This window comes from Centruroides vittatus, unplaced genomic scaffold (genome assembly GCF_030686945.1).
Source record: "Centruroides vittatus isolate TY-2023 unplaced genomic scaffold, ASM3068694v2 contig_2682, whole genome shotgun sequence".
In the NCBI taxonomy this organism is placed as follows: domain Eukaryota; kingdom Metazoa; phylum Arthropoda; class Arachnida; order Scorpiones; family Buthidae; genus Centruroides; species Centruroides vittatus.
In genome coordinates this window covers 112,262-126,639 of record NW_027121707.1, presented here as the reverse complement: position 1 = coordinate 126,639, position 14,378 = coordinate 112,262, and the positions used below count along the sequence as shown (strand labels likewise).

At 34.5% G+C, this 14,378-nt stretch overlaps 1 protein-coding gene across 3 annotated transcripts in view; it reads left to right on the top strand.

Moving 5' to 3' along the window:
• The window catches only part of LOC136971675 (stress-activated protein kinase JNK-like), a 75,266-nt gene that overhangs the window by 19,118 nt on the left and 41,770 nt on the right, over nucleotides 1-14,378 (top strand). The window lies entirely within an intron of this gene.

Sequence of the window (14,378 nt, the reverse complement as noted above, 5' to 3'; positions counted from 1 at the left end):
ATAAACTGTGCAGGCCTGGCCTTGAGGAAATTCAGAATTTCCTGTCGCCCACACACGAGAAGGAAAATCTCTTCAGTCAGTCAGTCGGCCATATCATCCGATGACGACGTGCTGGCTGTTCTCGGATGTTTATTGGCAACAAATTGTATTAAAACTCGCGGGAAAAAACCATGTGCGTAGAAGTCTATGTGTAAAGAGTAGTAGTGGTGGTTTGGGTAGCAGTAATCACAAAATTAATTTTTTAAGAGAAATCTTGGGCTATAGATTCTGTTAAAAAGCATCAATTACCAGCAAAAGATCAATGGCAAGTCAATTTAACTACCAAAATAATTCATGTGTTAAATTTTATAGACGAGAAACCATCAAATATAACTGGCTGGATCGAACATAGTAATTTACAAAACTTATTAAATTATTTCTCAACGTATAAAGAATTATTTTTATTTAAAGGTGGAGAGATAGGGGGGAAAAAGTCTTTTTAAAAGCTACAGTTATTTAGGACGTCGAACTTTTTCGGTGTCCAAGATCAGATAATATTAAAAAGAATTGTTATTACCACAAATATTTTAAAAAGCAGTGTTCTTTTTGCAATATTCTATCTTACGAACAATTCTTAATTGAACAAAAAATAGATATTTTCAAAATTAGTATGTTGTATAGATATTTAATAAATAAGTAACAAATATAATTTAAATACCGTATTTTACAGACTATAAGGCGCTACAGACTATAAGACGCACCTTAAATTTTATAGGTATTTTTTTTAAAAAATTGCTTAAGACGCTACGGACTACAAGACGCACCTGAATTTTGGAGGCAATTTTTCGAAGAAAAAAGTGCGTCTTATAGTCCGTAAAATATGGTAATTATTATATTAAACTATTTCCCTATTTTACTTTGTCTTATTGTTTAAATATTATTTCAAATTGTTGTGTTTTAATTTATTTGGATATTAGAAGAAAAAAAATAGCAAATATATATTAATAATCCTCAACCACAACCGATGTTAGTACAAATTGTAAAAATTATTATCGCAAATTAATTTTATAATTTAATATCCACAATTAAAAATAAATTATTAAACACTAGCAGACCCGGCCACGCGTTGCTGTGGCTCAAAATGTATCTATTATAAATGTATAACGCCTCCCCCGTGGGGGGAATTTCAAAAAATCCCTTCTTAGTGTACATTCTGTTGACGTACCCTATTAAAACGCAATCAAAAACGCAAAAAACTGCATGTAAAATAGTATAATAGAAGCCGAGTTCTTCACGGTAAGCCTTAATCCCGTCCATCTCCCCCCAGTAGGGGGAATTTAGACGTGTATATTATATACAAACACTTGCGTATTCGAATGCAACGTTGTGTCAAAATTCAAAAGGAATCGGTAGGAACAAACAAACGTTATATTTTATTTATATAGATAGATAGAAAATGATCTGCTTTAGTCCATTCTAACAGAAAAGCATAATGCCTCACAGAAAAGCCAACTTAGGTTGTCAGAAGTTAGCACCATCTGTTGGACATGAAAGCCTTAATCCATATATAAATATATTTTTGAAAAGGGGGAAATAGTGGTCTTCACATATGCCACAAAATTTCGCGGGAGTGTATTAAACAACTTCCCAAAGTTTCATGGCAATCGGATAAATAGTGTGGTAATGCATGAAGGACAGACATACAGACACACACACAGACAGACATACATTCATTTTTATATATATAGATTGTCTTATTGTTAAAATATTTTAAGTTGTCATGATTTAATATACTTGGATATTAAAACAATAAATTTTTTAAAATGTAAAAGAAAATGATATTATAGAGCAGGGCTTCTTAAACTATGGGTCGCGACCCCAGATTTTAATGCAAAATATTGAAAATAATTTGTGAGAGTTTGAAAATGACACGCTTTGTGCCATAGGTTTCGTGAGTTGCGCTTTGTGTCACTTCTCGTGCAGCGAGACAACGATTCAGCAACACTGATTGTAGTGTGAACTAGTGTAGTGTTGTCGCTTTTCAGTATATTCAGTTGTCTCTGTTCCATTGTAACACAAGAGTGAACTGTGGTAGTACACCATTATTGTTTTTGCAAATTTGTATATATCTTCAATGTATATGTATATTTTCCTTTTCTTCTTTGTTCTTCTTCTCTTTGTTTTTAACTTCCTAGAAACTTCTTCCAAGTGTGAGTGGTGAGTAACTGTATTAGAAGACACAAACTTAAAACTAGATTTTTCAAAAAAGCCCTTGACTGAATTCTGGATCGTAACTAGAACCGAATTTCCCGAAATCTCTAATATGGCATTAAATGTTCTTCTGCCATTCGACACCACGTATTTATGTGAAATTACTTTTTCGGCTTTAACATATATCAAATCCCAATATCGTTCATCGCTAAAAAATGTCGAAGAGATTTTACATCCAGCAGTGTCAAACATTGCACCAAGATTTAGTTTGTTATGCAGTAAAAAGCAAGCACATTCGTCTCGTTAAAAAACAATTTTCCTTTAATTTTTGTATACGGCTGCGCTCGAATATATTCGAACGAACTAAGATGGCCAAAATGCCCGGGCTCAAATATATACCAGCAACGATATATTTTGCCCAATATTCTCTTTTATTTATGTTATTGCAAAAAATGCAGTTTTGATGAAAAATAGGGTATATAACTTTTGTAACTATAATAAATACAATTTTACAACTTTTTGTGCAATTTTTAATTTTATATTTTTGTATGTTTTTAAACAAATTCTAAAACTATATTTTTTCATGTGTTATATAATATTATATATATATGTTACCTAATCAATAAATCATCACAAAATATTTATATATTTTTATTTTATTTATATATTTTTGGGGCGGGGGGTTGTAAAAAAATCACAATCATAAATGGGGTTGTGAATAAGAAAAGTTTAAGAAGCCCTGTTATAGAGTATTGAGATGTTTTATGATAACTAAAGAAATGAATTGTGAAGTTTTCTGAATATTAAAATTATTTATAATTTTAATTTACTCGAGAAATTTTTGATTTGAAAATAATTTATAACCTGAAAAATTAATTTTTTAGGTTATAAATAATAAAACTTAAAAAGGTTATAAAAAAATAATTCTTCCAAACATTAACGAGACATTGTTCTCACTACTCGGCGGCCTCACAACTGAACGACACGACAACACACACGTTCAGTTGGCCTGCACAGTCCAAAACTGTGCAGGAAAATCAAACGGTTTTTCGTTTCTGCTCCGGCGGACTGTGCACGCCGCCGAAACTGTGCAGTTTCCCCCCACACACTATCAGGAATTCCTCAAGGCCAGGCCTGCGCAGTGTTTCCTCAAAGGATTTCCTGAACGTGTGTGGTGGCCTTTAGGTAAAGATTTGAATGTACTTGGAACTGAGAATAGACTATTTGCCAATTACAAGAAAGTTTAGAAAGAAAACTGGCACATAAGTACAGATAAAAGTAAAAACTTCTTGGAAAATTAGCAATTATTTTAGAAACAGTAGTCTTTTAAGAAGTTTTTACTCTGAGAAAAACAGTTCAAGTTGGATTTACATTTGAAGAGATTCCTTAGATAGCCAAACAACATGCTATAATAATTGTTCTTTATTTTAAGATTGTCTATTAATTTAGCGATGTATTTTTTATATTTCGATTAGTTTGCTATGTATGAATCTTATTTAATAATAAAGAAAACCAAATAAAAGTAAAGTATTTTTATATTGTAAATTTATTCTTAATTTAAATTATCCGGTTTGGCTTCGACCACTAGTTTTCTATCGTCTTGTATGTTTCAACTTTTTAATAATTAAGAGCTCTGTTAAATTGGACAAGTTTACTAGCTACTGTACTTGCCAGCATGCAAACTTGTGAAAAAACACATGTAGTAAGTGCCAATTGCATTAGGCTTATAATTTCACTTGCTTATTACTCAGTAGTAGCTGGCAACAATGTACATAGTGCTACATTGTTGCCAGCAATAGCATAATTCTGCTATGCATAGTGATGTTTAGCCTATTTAATTAACGTAATGGTGATAGTGAAAAATTTATCCAAAATAGTGACGTTCTTAGCAAAAATAATTATTTTATATATATATATTGAATTTTAGCCAAATTGTAGCATCTAAAGAAAAAGAAAGTCTCTGGTAACAACTTTAAATTTTTTAACTGCAACACGTGCTGTCAGGTGCTGATTTGTTAAAACGTAAAATGTCAAGAAAGTGGAAATGTAATGATATTAATTTTTTAGTCATTTATGAACAATATCCACTATTATGGAACATGAAACAACCACAAATGTGGAGAAAACCCGGAAAACTCCACGTGGCCAGCCCGTCCGAGCGCGGCGCAAACCCGCAACCAAACCCAGCGTTTAGTGTAATTTCAAATATTTATCCAGTGTGCAGATTTTCTACAAGCTGTAATTTCAAATATTCACTAAAACTATGAAAAAAATTATATAATAATTAAAATTGTAGCCATTAGAAATAGCCATTAATGTCATAAATCATACCTTTTAGAAGTCTGAACAACTTTAACAGTTTAAATCTCAAGTGCTTTTAGATTCTGCATGTTCATTTCAGGTCAATGATCAAAAACACTTCATCTGTTTTAAAATGTATTTTGTAGATTTTAAATCTTCAACCTTTCAAGAAGTTTCTGCCTTTGTTATTGTGTGTTCTCTAATGGATTCAATTGTTCCACTCTTCCTATTCATTCACATTTATGCTTTCTATTCTCATCTTCTTTGATAATCTTTTAATAGTATGAGAAAAGTTCCTATAGCTTAGTTATACTTCTTATTTAGGGCCCATTTATAAATCGTAGGCAAGCTCTTGGAATAACCAAATGAAGTGCCAAACTATTGGGAAATTAAATGGCTAAGTTAATGTTTAGAAATTAATTGATTTTTCCAGAGGTTAGTTACAAACAAATTAATTAGTTTCAAAATCATTAACTTAACTGTATAATAGCCTGATAATTTAACACTTCATTTGGTTTAACTAATACAGTAGAATCTTATTTAAACAGATTGCAGAACAATAGATTTCTTGGAATAACAGATTTTTTCTAGTACCATCTATCATAAATTACGTGTTTTTTCAACATTTAGTTAATGTTTGGATGTTTCCAGAAATTTGTAGAGTTTGATGATATACTTATTACCTCTGGGATATGTACAGTTGAAAAATTTCTGAGTTAGCGGGCTGATACAATTAAGAAGCCACTTAGTGAACATTCTGCTGTTGGTCCAAGTGTAGTGCCGAAATTTGAGGTCATTGAGTCTTTCCAAGTTGTGAAGACCTTCTGATGAGTTTCAGCATAAACAAACAGGCTGTACATGACGTTTGCAATACAGTGGAGCCTTGCTTAACGAGCATCTCTCATAACAATCAAAACAAATTATTAAAAAAATGACTCTCTTAACGAGCGAAATTTTACATAATGAGTGATGAGGAGAGGGAAAGTCCCGAATTGTGCGCATGCTACATTAGTCTTTGTTTACCATTCGTTCCCTAGCATCTTAGTGTAGCTTGTGATCACACATTTTTCCAAACTTATGTTTAGACATATTACGTATAAACATCAACAACCGTAGCTCATTATATAATAAACACACCAAACGATAAGCCAAATTCTTGGGCTATGTAAAGGCTATAATTAAATATTAGAAATTAATTAATTTGACTAGAGGTAGGCAGATATGCTGCCATGTTGTACTAAATTTAATGACCAATTCCAAATTAAATTAAAAATGTCTAAATTAAAAATTAATTATTTATAATTATCAAATTTAATACGAGATGGCAGCATAACTGCCTACCTCTAGTCAAATTAATTAATTTCTAATATTTAATTATAGCCTTTACATAGCCCAAGAATTTGGCATAGCATTTGGCGTGTTTAAAATAAATTTTCTTTTTGCTGTAGCTCTCTAGCTTCCTAAGAAAGAATCTTTTCCAATTCTTCATATACAGGTAGCCCTCGGTTTACGCCAGTTCAATTTATGCCCATTTACAAAAACGCCTCTGAGCAATTCGTCGTTTTGCCATGTAATTCCCCGGTTCTCCTCGTGCTAGACTGATTTTCGTTTCAGTGTTGACGTATTTACTGAGCCGCGACGTCGTACATTCATTAAAACGAAGATTTTTATTGAATATATTTATTTTTTTTTGTTTAATATTGTTGGATATGTATACATTTACATTAAATTAATATTAAAATACTAAATGTTTAGGTATCCACGTATACAAGAATAAAGGAGGGTTATTATGTCAGATAAAAGGAGTGCACCAGGTTATCTAAACATGTTAATAAGGTGCAGCAATCTATCTCCCTAGAAACAAAAATGGAAGTTATTCGACGAATGGAAAATGGACAAACATGCCCTAATGTCTGTAGATCTTTGAACTTACTTCCATCCACTGTTACTACCATTATGAAAAATGCAGATAAAATTAAACACTCTGATCAACAGTCTACGACAGTAAATGTAAAACATGTGAGTTACAGTAGAGGTGAAATTTTTTAAAATGGAAAAATTGTTATCGTTATGAGTGGATGATGCAAATAAAAAAAAATATTCCATTGACTCAAGCTGCTATAACTGTAGAAGCAAAATCAATTTTTGATAATCTTAAGGAGACAGATGGAGGCAAAGAAACTTTTTGGGAAGCAAGGGTTGGTTTAACAGATTTAACTCCCAAAGTAACTGTCGTAGTGTAAAATTATGTGGTAAAGCAGCAAGTGCAGATGTTGCGGCGGCAGCTACTTTTCCTAAGGAATTTCGGGGTTATGTAGAACAAGGCAACTATTCTCCAGACTTAATCTTTAACGTTGATGAGACTGGGCTATATTGGAAAAAGTTACCAGCACGAACTTTATTTCTCGTGAAGAACGTTCCGCTCCAGGTTTTAAAGTTGCGAAAGATAGATGAACTATTTTGTTGGGAGCCAATGTTTCAGGAACTTTGAAACTTAAACCAATGTTGGTGTATCATTCACGGACACTACATGCTTTAATTAAAGAGTCTAAATAAAGACATGTTTCCAGTTTATTGGAAATGGAACAAGAAAGCATGGGTCACACAAGATGTTTACATGAGGTTGTTTACATGCTCCCAATACAACATCTCTTTTACAACCAACGGATCAGGGGGTTATTGCAACCTTCAAAGCTTAATATCTCGGTAATACATTTGTGGAAATGATGAGAGTTTTAGACACTTCAGATAAAACAGTTAAAGACTATTGGCAGTCTTTCAATATTTTGAAAGGCATTAGGAACATCAAGTCGGCTTGGGATGAAGTTTCAGCAAAATCCTTAAACGGAGTTTGACAAACTTCTGCCAGCATTCATGCACAATTTTGAAGTAGCAGCACATCAGGAGAATTTAATTGAAGACATTACCAGACTTGCGCATGATTGGAAGATGTGACAGAACTTTTAGAAGTCCATGATCAGCCACTCTCAAAAATGAAGAAGAATTAGAAGAATTATACAAAGAATTAGATCGTAAACAGTCGGAGAAGGAAGAAAAATAAACTCCAAAAGTTATGAAAACGGCCCATCTAAAGCATATCCTTTCAAGTATGGAAAGTTTGACGGATGAACTTTGCAAGTTAGACAACAATTGGAAGTGAAATGCAAATATAAAAAGGAACATCATTGCATCCATTTGACCATATTCTGAAATTCTTAATGAAAGAAAACAAAAATCTAACTTTTTTCCGAAAAATATGAGATCCGAAACTTTGAAATATCGTTTGTTTTTCTTAAGATTTTTTAATAAAAACATTTCACTTTATTTTATACATTTTAAAAATTAAATTTATAATATATGTATTTTGCATTGTATCTATAAACAAAAGTATTTGCTTATTTTTCACTTACTAGAACCTAACCTTCTACCTCACTGCAAATATGGGTTCATTTTACGCCGATTCGATTTGCGCCGGCTTTTGTAGGAACGGAACTGCGGCGTAAACCGAGGTCTACCTGTAGTTCAGTAGTATTGATACTGATCTTTCATTTTCTTATATTTTTTTTCTCTCATCTTGTGAACTTTTATAACCATTCCATCAAAGTAGCTCTTACTCCGTGAGCTATTGCTATTTTTTTAATATATTATATTTTTGTGCATATAACCTGTGGGAGCATATGTCCCATAAAAAGTTGCTAGAACAAAATAAAATCATATAACTTATCCTCATTATACGCCTCGTGCCCATGGAAATAGCCATTGTTCCATAGGTGCAAGTTTGTGATTGCAATTCAAAATTGCTGTAGAACCCCACCCTCTTTCAATTGTCTTTTGAACACACACAATCCACAGATTATACACATGAAAATACAATATTCCAGTTTCTTCCCTTGAAACACTGAATTCATCTTGAAATAAATTTTTTGGTTTTTCACATCTTCTTTACTGCTCTATTGTTACATCAAATACCTTATCTATTAAGGATTGGAATTCTGCATGTTTACATATATAGTATGCATATATAAACATCCCAAAGCCCAGTATTTTAGTAATAAGCCAAACAATTGCCAGATTAAATCGAGCTACTTTACCGCTATAATAGCAGTAAAGTAGCCCGATTTAATCCTGTAATCATTTGACCTAATAGTATGCTTATTTACTATTAGTAAGACTATTTACTAACCTTTAAACCCTTAGTAAGTAAATAGGCTGAAAGATAACTTTCATTTACACAGTTTTATCTTAATTATCTGTATGTTTAAAAACTGTACCTTTTGATCTAACTCTTGTTTCTTCAACTTCAGACCTATACTTTGGTCAACAACAATCATTATCCTTTTGTATTTATCCTTTTATTTTAATAGCTATTGGCCAGAGCAGATCTAAGGTTTATTTATCTTTTCTCTTAAGAAGTCAAGTATGCTTTGTTTTAGTATTCTCTTAAATTGGCATTTTCTTAGAGGTATGTGTTGATATTTTCCTATTTAGCTTTTCCAATGTAATACAGTCAACTCCCTTTAAACTGCACCTCCATATACTGCCATCCAGGTTTTCCACCAAAAGTCTCAGAAAAACAATTTGTTCCATAGTAAATCGATAGTATAAACCTCTACCATCCACCAACCATTATTTAAAATAAAATAGTCAACTTAAGATACCCAAACTCCAGCAGTAACATGTGATATTAGCACTAGAACGAACATTTTTGGAGTTTTATACCTCCACCTTCGGGTTCTGCAGTCTTTCAAATGTAGAACAAGGTTTTTGATGGACGTATGATGAAATTTTTATCAAATGTTTTTTTAATTTCTAAAAGTTGAACTTCACGTGTTGGACTGTTTAAAATCTAGTGCTTAGGTTGGTTAGTGCTAATGACATGTTTGTTCTTGCGATACAATTGTATCTGGTATAAGGTTCTCCGTGCCTTGGCCAATGTGTTGCTAGCTTTATAGTTGATGGCCATTTCCTCCCTTGCCACCTTGTAAATTTCAATTTTTTTCAGGTACATTATTTGCATATTTTTACCTGTGTTGTTTAACAGTTTGGTTTGATCCACATGTGTATGTAAGTATTTTTCTAAGAGTATAGTGGATAAAGCAGTGATGTTTTGTAGTGTTTTTTTTTTTTTTTTATAAATGTTATGTACTCTTGGAGGCATTGATGTAAAGGTCTTGTAGTGGCCCCTATATATTGTAACAGATAACAACAGAAAAGTGTTTACAATTAAAGTTTCTTCTGGGAGTGTACATGTTAGGCTCAAAGACCAAAATTGCTCATTTAGTGAAAAAAACGATCATGAAGCAAAATTCACGTCATGGCTTTCATGATATTTGACCACGATGCATTGTGGTGTTTAAGAAAAGCCATAATGCGTTCTGAACATTAGCTGATGCAACCACAATACGAAGGATAGGTTCTAACTTGTCAATGGGCACATTTCAAACACTTGCGGAGTTTGTATTGTGTTCATTCTTGACCAGCGCTGCCGTTTCTAGGGTAATTATCCTTTACTAGAGTAATTTCAACCTCTCAGAGTAATGTTTTGGTTAGTCTTATATTTAGAGTAAATCTAGGGTAAAACTACCCTGTGTTCTGATGCTATTACTTATCCTGCCACAAGTTTCTCTGGAAAAAGTTTTAGCCTGAAACCATTCTGTTTTTTCCCTATAACTGGAGGGTTTTAGGATAGGACAACAGAAGCTAAAGAAATAATGCAGATCGATGCTAGGTACATGGGTGTACACCATACAGTGATACCTCGGTTTTCGTCGATAATCTGTCCGAAAACAATTGGCAAAATCCGAAGTCGACAATAACCAAGTTATTACTGTATATTACACCCGAGTAGGATTTCACTTTTCTCAACCTCCATGCATTGAGCCATTGGCACTCTCCATATCAGATGTAAATTAATACCTCTAAAAATCCTAAGACATTTTAGTTATTAAAATTTATAAAAACAACGAATTAAGAATTCTGATTATTATTTCACAATAATAGTACAGGGATCTGTGTCATAAAATTGTTCGTCTTATTTTTTTTATTTGAGCATGAGCTCAAGCTCGGAGAGTTTTCTCAATTTAGGATAATTTTCTGCAGTTGAAATTGGTTCGTTTTAGTTAGAGTGCCCGATGTTGATAGGGAACGTGCGGCTCCCAGAAATGTTTTAGCTGTTGTTACGAGCATTAATCCATTGGGTGGGTCTCTATCAGTTAGGAAACAAGGAACGTCTTCTCGATCAACTTTATGCTCGTTATCAATTTACAATTTCTGAGAGTAACTTTATTAACATTTGGGACGTACCTCAACTTCATTAACACTTCGCTCAGCATCCACGCTAACATCTGGAAGTAAGCAACAGTTTATAATGTGTCACTGTAAAAGATACTGTATTGATAAAAAATTCAAATGTCTCTCAAAGAACATAAAATGCACGAATAGTTAAACGTTTAAAAGTAACAACGTTACATTTCTGTATGCGGTGAATAATTTTGTTACTTACTTATATAAGATGATTGAAGATAAATAAACCGTAATGAAAAAGAAAGTTTTATTTTTTTATCATCACCTCGTTATTAGCTAACATCCAGAACATGTGGTGGCTTTTAACTGTAATAAATCCGTCACGCAGTGGTTTTTAACTTTAGCAGCTGATTTTTATTTCTTCTTGTATAGTATATCAAGCACCTACAAGTATATGTAGTTAGACCTTTAGCACTTTTTAGCAAAACAAAAGAAACAAATGTGTATTCTTCTCCATACATTTTTTTCTTTGAAATGTTTTTAAGTATGAAAATTAAATTTCTAAAAAAACTTGTAGAACTAATGTTGTTCAGCATCAAACAATGTAAATAAAAATGTTTCGAGGCTAGAATCTATATTTTAAAGTTACAAACCACTGTGCGTTGTATGATCCTCTATTGTGGTTGCATCAGCTAACATTCAGAATACGTTATGGCTTTTCTTAACACCACAACGTGTCATGGTCAAATATCATGAAAGCCATGGTGCAAATTTCACTTTGTGGTCGTTTTTTTTTCGCTCAACAAGCGATTTCAGGCTTTGAGCCTAACATACACAGTTCCCTTGCATGACCATAGAGTGGATCAACACTACGAATACATTAGTACTGGGATTACTGGGATTAAAGTTAGAAGGCTGTCAGTGACTTAGCCTTTAGGAAGTTAAAAGGGAGAGAAGAGGAGGGGGGAGAGAGGTTGAAGTTTGATAGTAACAGTGTGAAGGAAGAGGTAGGGAATGGGATCTCTTTCGCATCTTACATCGCATTAATTAAGATAAGCAAAGAATTTACATAATATATACATTGAAGCAGATGCCAATTTGGCTGGTTGATTCCTTGTAGAATATTATACAGCAGGCCGCAGTTCGCGGCTTAGTTGATACATCTCATAATTTAAAGAACAATTTAAATATTTACAGTATATACAGTAAGGCTATGCCTGTTTGGCTGGACGATTCCTTGTTGAGCTTAACACACATGACCGCCGTTGGCGGCTTAGTGATACCACTCCTATAAATAAGAAACAATTAAATATTTACAATATAAACATTGAAGCAATGCCAGTTTGGCTGGACGATTCCTTGTTGAGCTTTGGCCGCTGTTGGCGGCTTATTAATACCACTTGTATAATAAAAGAAACAATTAAATATTTACAATATATACATTGAAGCGGTGCCAGTTGGCTGGCGATTCCTTATTGAGTTTAACACACATGACCGCTGCTTGTCGGCTCGGTAGTACCACTCGTATTATGAAGAGACAAATAAATATTTACAATATATACATTGAAGCAATGCTAGTTGGCTGGACGAATCTTTATTGAGCATACACACATGACCACTGTTGGCGGCTTAGTAGTACCACCCATATAATAAAGAAAATTTAAAAATTAAATATTTACAATATTTACATCGAAGCAATGCCAGTTTAGCTGGACGATTCCTTGTTTAGTTTAATACTCCGGACCGCTGATGGCGGCTTAATTGAAAATATTACAGTTGTCTATGAAGTTTTTTAGTTTTTGAAAAGTGTCCTTCGACGCACAAAGGAAGTCCAGAGTCGTTGGTGGCCAGCTCTGGCCGTTGGTGAGGCAGTGTATAATGAGTTCACGCCGTTCGAAGTCAAATTTGGTACAGTCGGTTAGAAAGTGGATGACATCTCCGTGCGAGCGCCCATCGCACTCACAGTGTCCATGGTCACGTTTTTTAAATCTGTGGAGGTAACTCGGGAGATTCCCGTGCCCAGTAAAGAACTGGGTTAGACTATAGGCAGGCTGGAGATAATGCATTTTCATTGGATTGGATATGGAGGATTCATTGACGGAAGGCAGGAAAGAATAGGTGGTTCTACCCGTGGAGGAGGCGTCCCAGTCCGCTTGCCAAAGGTCTAGTGATTTTTGATTGACAAAAGCACTAATATAGCTGAGTGGTATCTTCTGAAAAGATGGTGGGTTCTGGGAGCAGGCTGCCTTTTTTGCCAGAGAATCGGCTCTTTCGTTTCCTTTTATGCCACTATGCCCAGGAACCCAGTAGAATCCAATGGTTCTCCTTTTATTCAGGTTTCGGGCAAGATGTTTGATCTTTGTTCCAGTTACAGTTGTAGTTTTAGTGTTATTTATAATATTTAGTACATAGCGGCTGTCCGTGAGGAAATTGATGGTACCCTTGAGTCGTTTAATGTTTGCCGTGGCGTAGCTGAGGGCTTTAAACATCGCCCACAGTTCGGCTTGATTGTTGGTACAGAGTTCTCCCAACTTGTAATACTCTTCATGTACCGTGTCATTTGTGATTGCATTATAGACCACAAAAGCTGCTCCTGTGCCCTCCTCATTACTGGCACCGTCTGTGTAAAAGTTCCAATTCACTGAAGTCGGTAGGTGCATGCTGTTGATGTTGATTAAGCTGCTGCCTTCTTCAGCAGGGTGGCGGTCTATTTCAAGTCCTTTGCAATATTTGTCAATACCATACTTTCTTATTTCATTTATAAGTTCTTGGCTTTCTGGAGGTACTGAGTTAGTTGATAATCTAGTTGTTACTTCCGTGCCCGTATCTGTCCGCTGCTCGATGTTTTTCAGATTCTCTTTCCATATTAAAGTTTTAATTTTTATATCGATGGGGGTAAGCTTCGCCAGGACAAGCAGAGCGTCCGTGGGCGCAGTACGGTACGCCCTACAGATCCGAATGGCAAAACTCCTTTGGACAGATAATAACTTTCTTTTATTATGAGCTAGATCTGCTCTATGACCCCAAATCTGGGCCGCGTAGAGGAGAGAGGGTTCGATTGCCCTTTTGTAGATCAGTTTGCACTGTTTTGGGCCAAAACCCCAGGTGTTCCTTGCCACGTAATGCAGCATATTGGCTTTTTGACTAACCTTTTTGCAGATCTCCTCAATGTGCGTCTTCCAGTTTAGAGTTGGGTCAATTAGGACCCCCAAATATTTTAGGTGCGAGGTTATCCTGATTTTTTGGCCTCCAATGTAAAGGCAGAGCGGCCGTTGTAGTTGTTTCCTACGTGATTTCTTTGTGCAAATAAGAGCTTCGCACTTTGTATAATTGATGGGGAGCTTGTTGTTGTCGCTCCACTCTCTTATCTTGTCTAAAATATGGTTTCCATTTCTTTGCAAGATGCCGCTGTTTTGATGCCTTAGCATCAGCACTGTATCATCTGCGTATCCCTGGATTTTAATGTCTTCTATGTCTGGTATCGAGTTGAGAAGGTCGTTGTACGTTAGTGTCCAAAGTCCCGGCCCGCATCGGAGCCTTGGGGGCAGCCCCGGTTGATGTCTTTGATAATGGACAACTCCATTGGAGAGGTAGCCTGCCTTCCGGTCTGTGAGATAATCATCCATTAAAAGGGTTATGTTTTT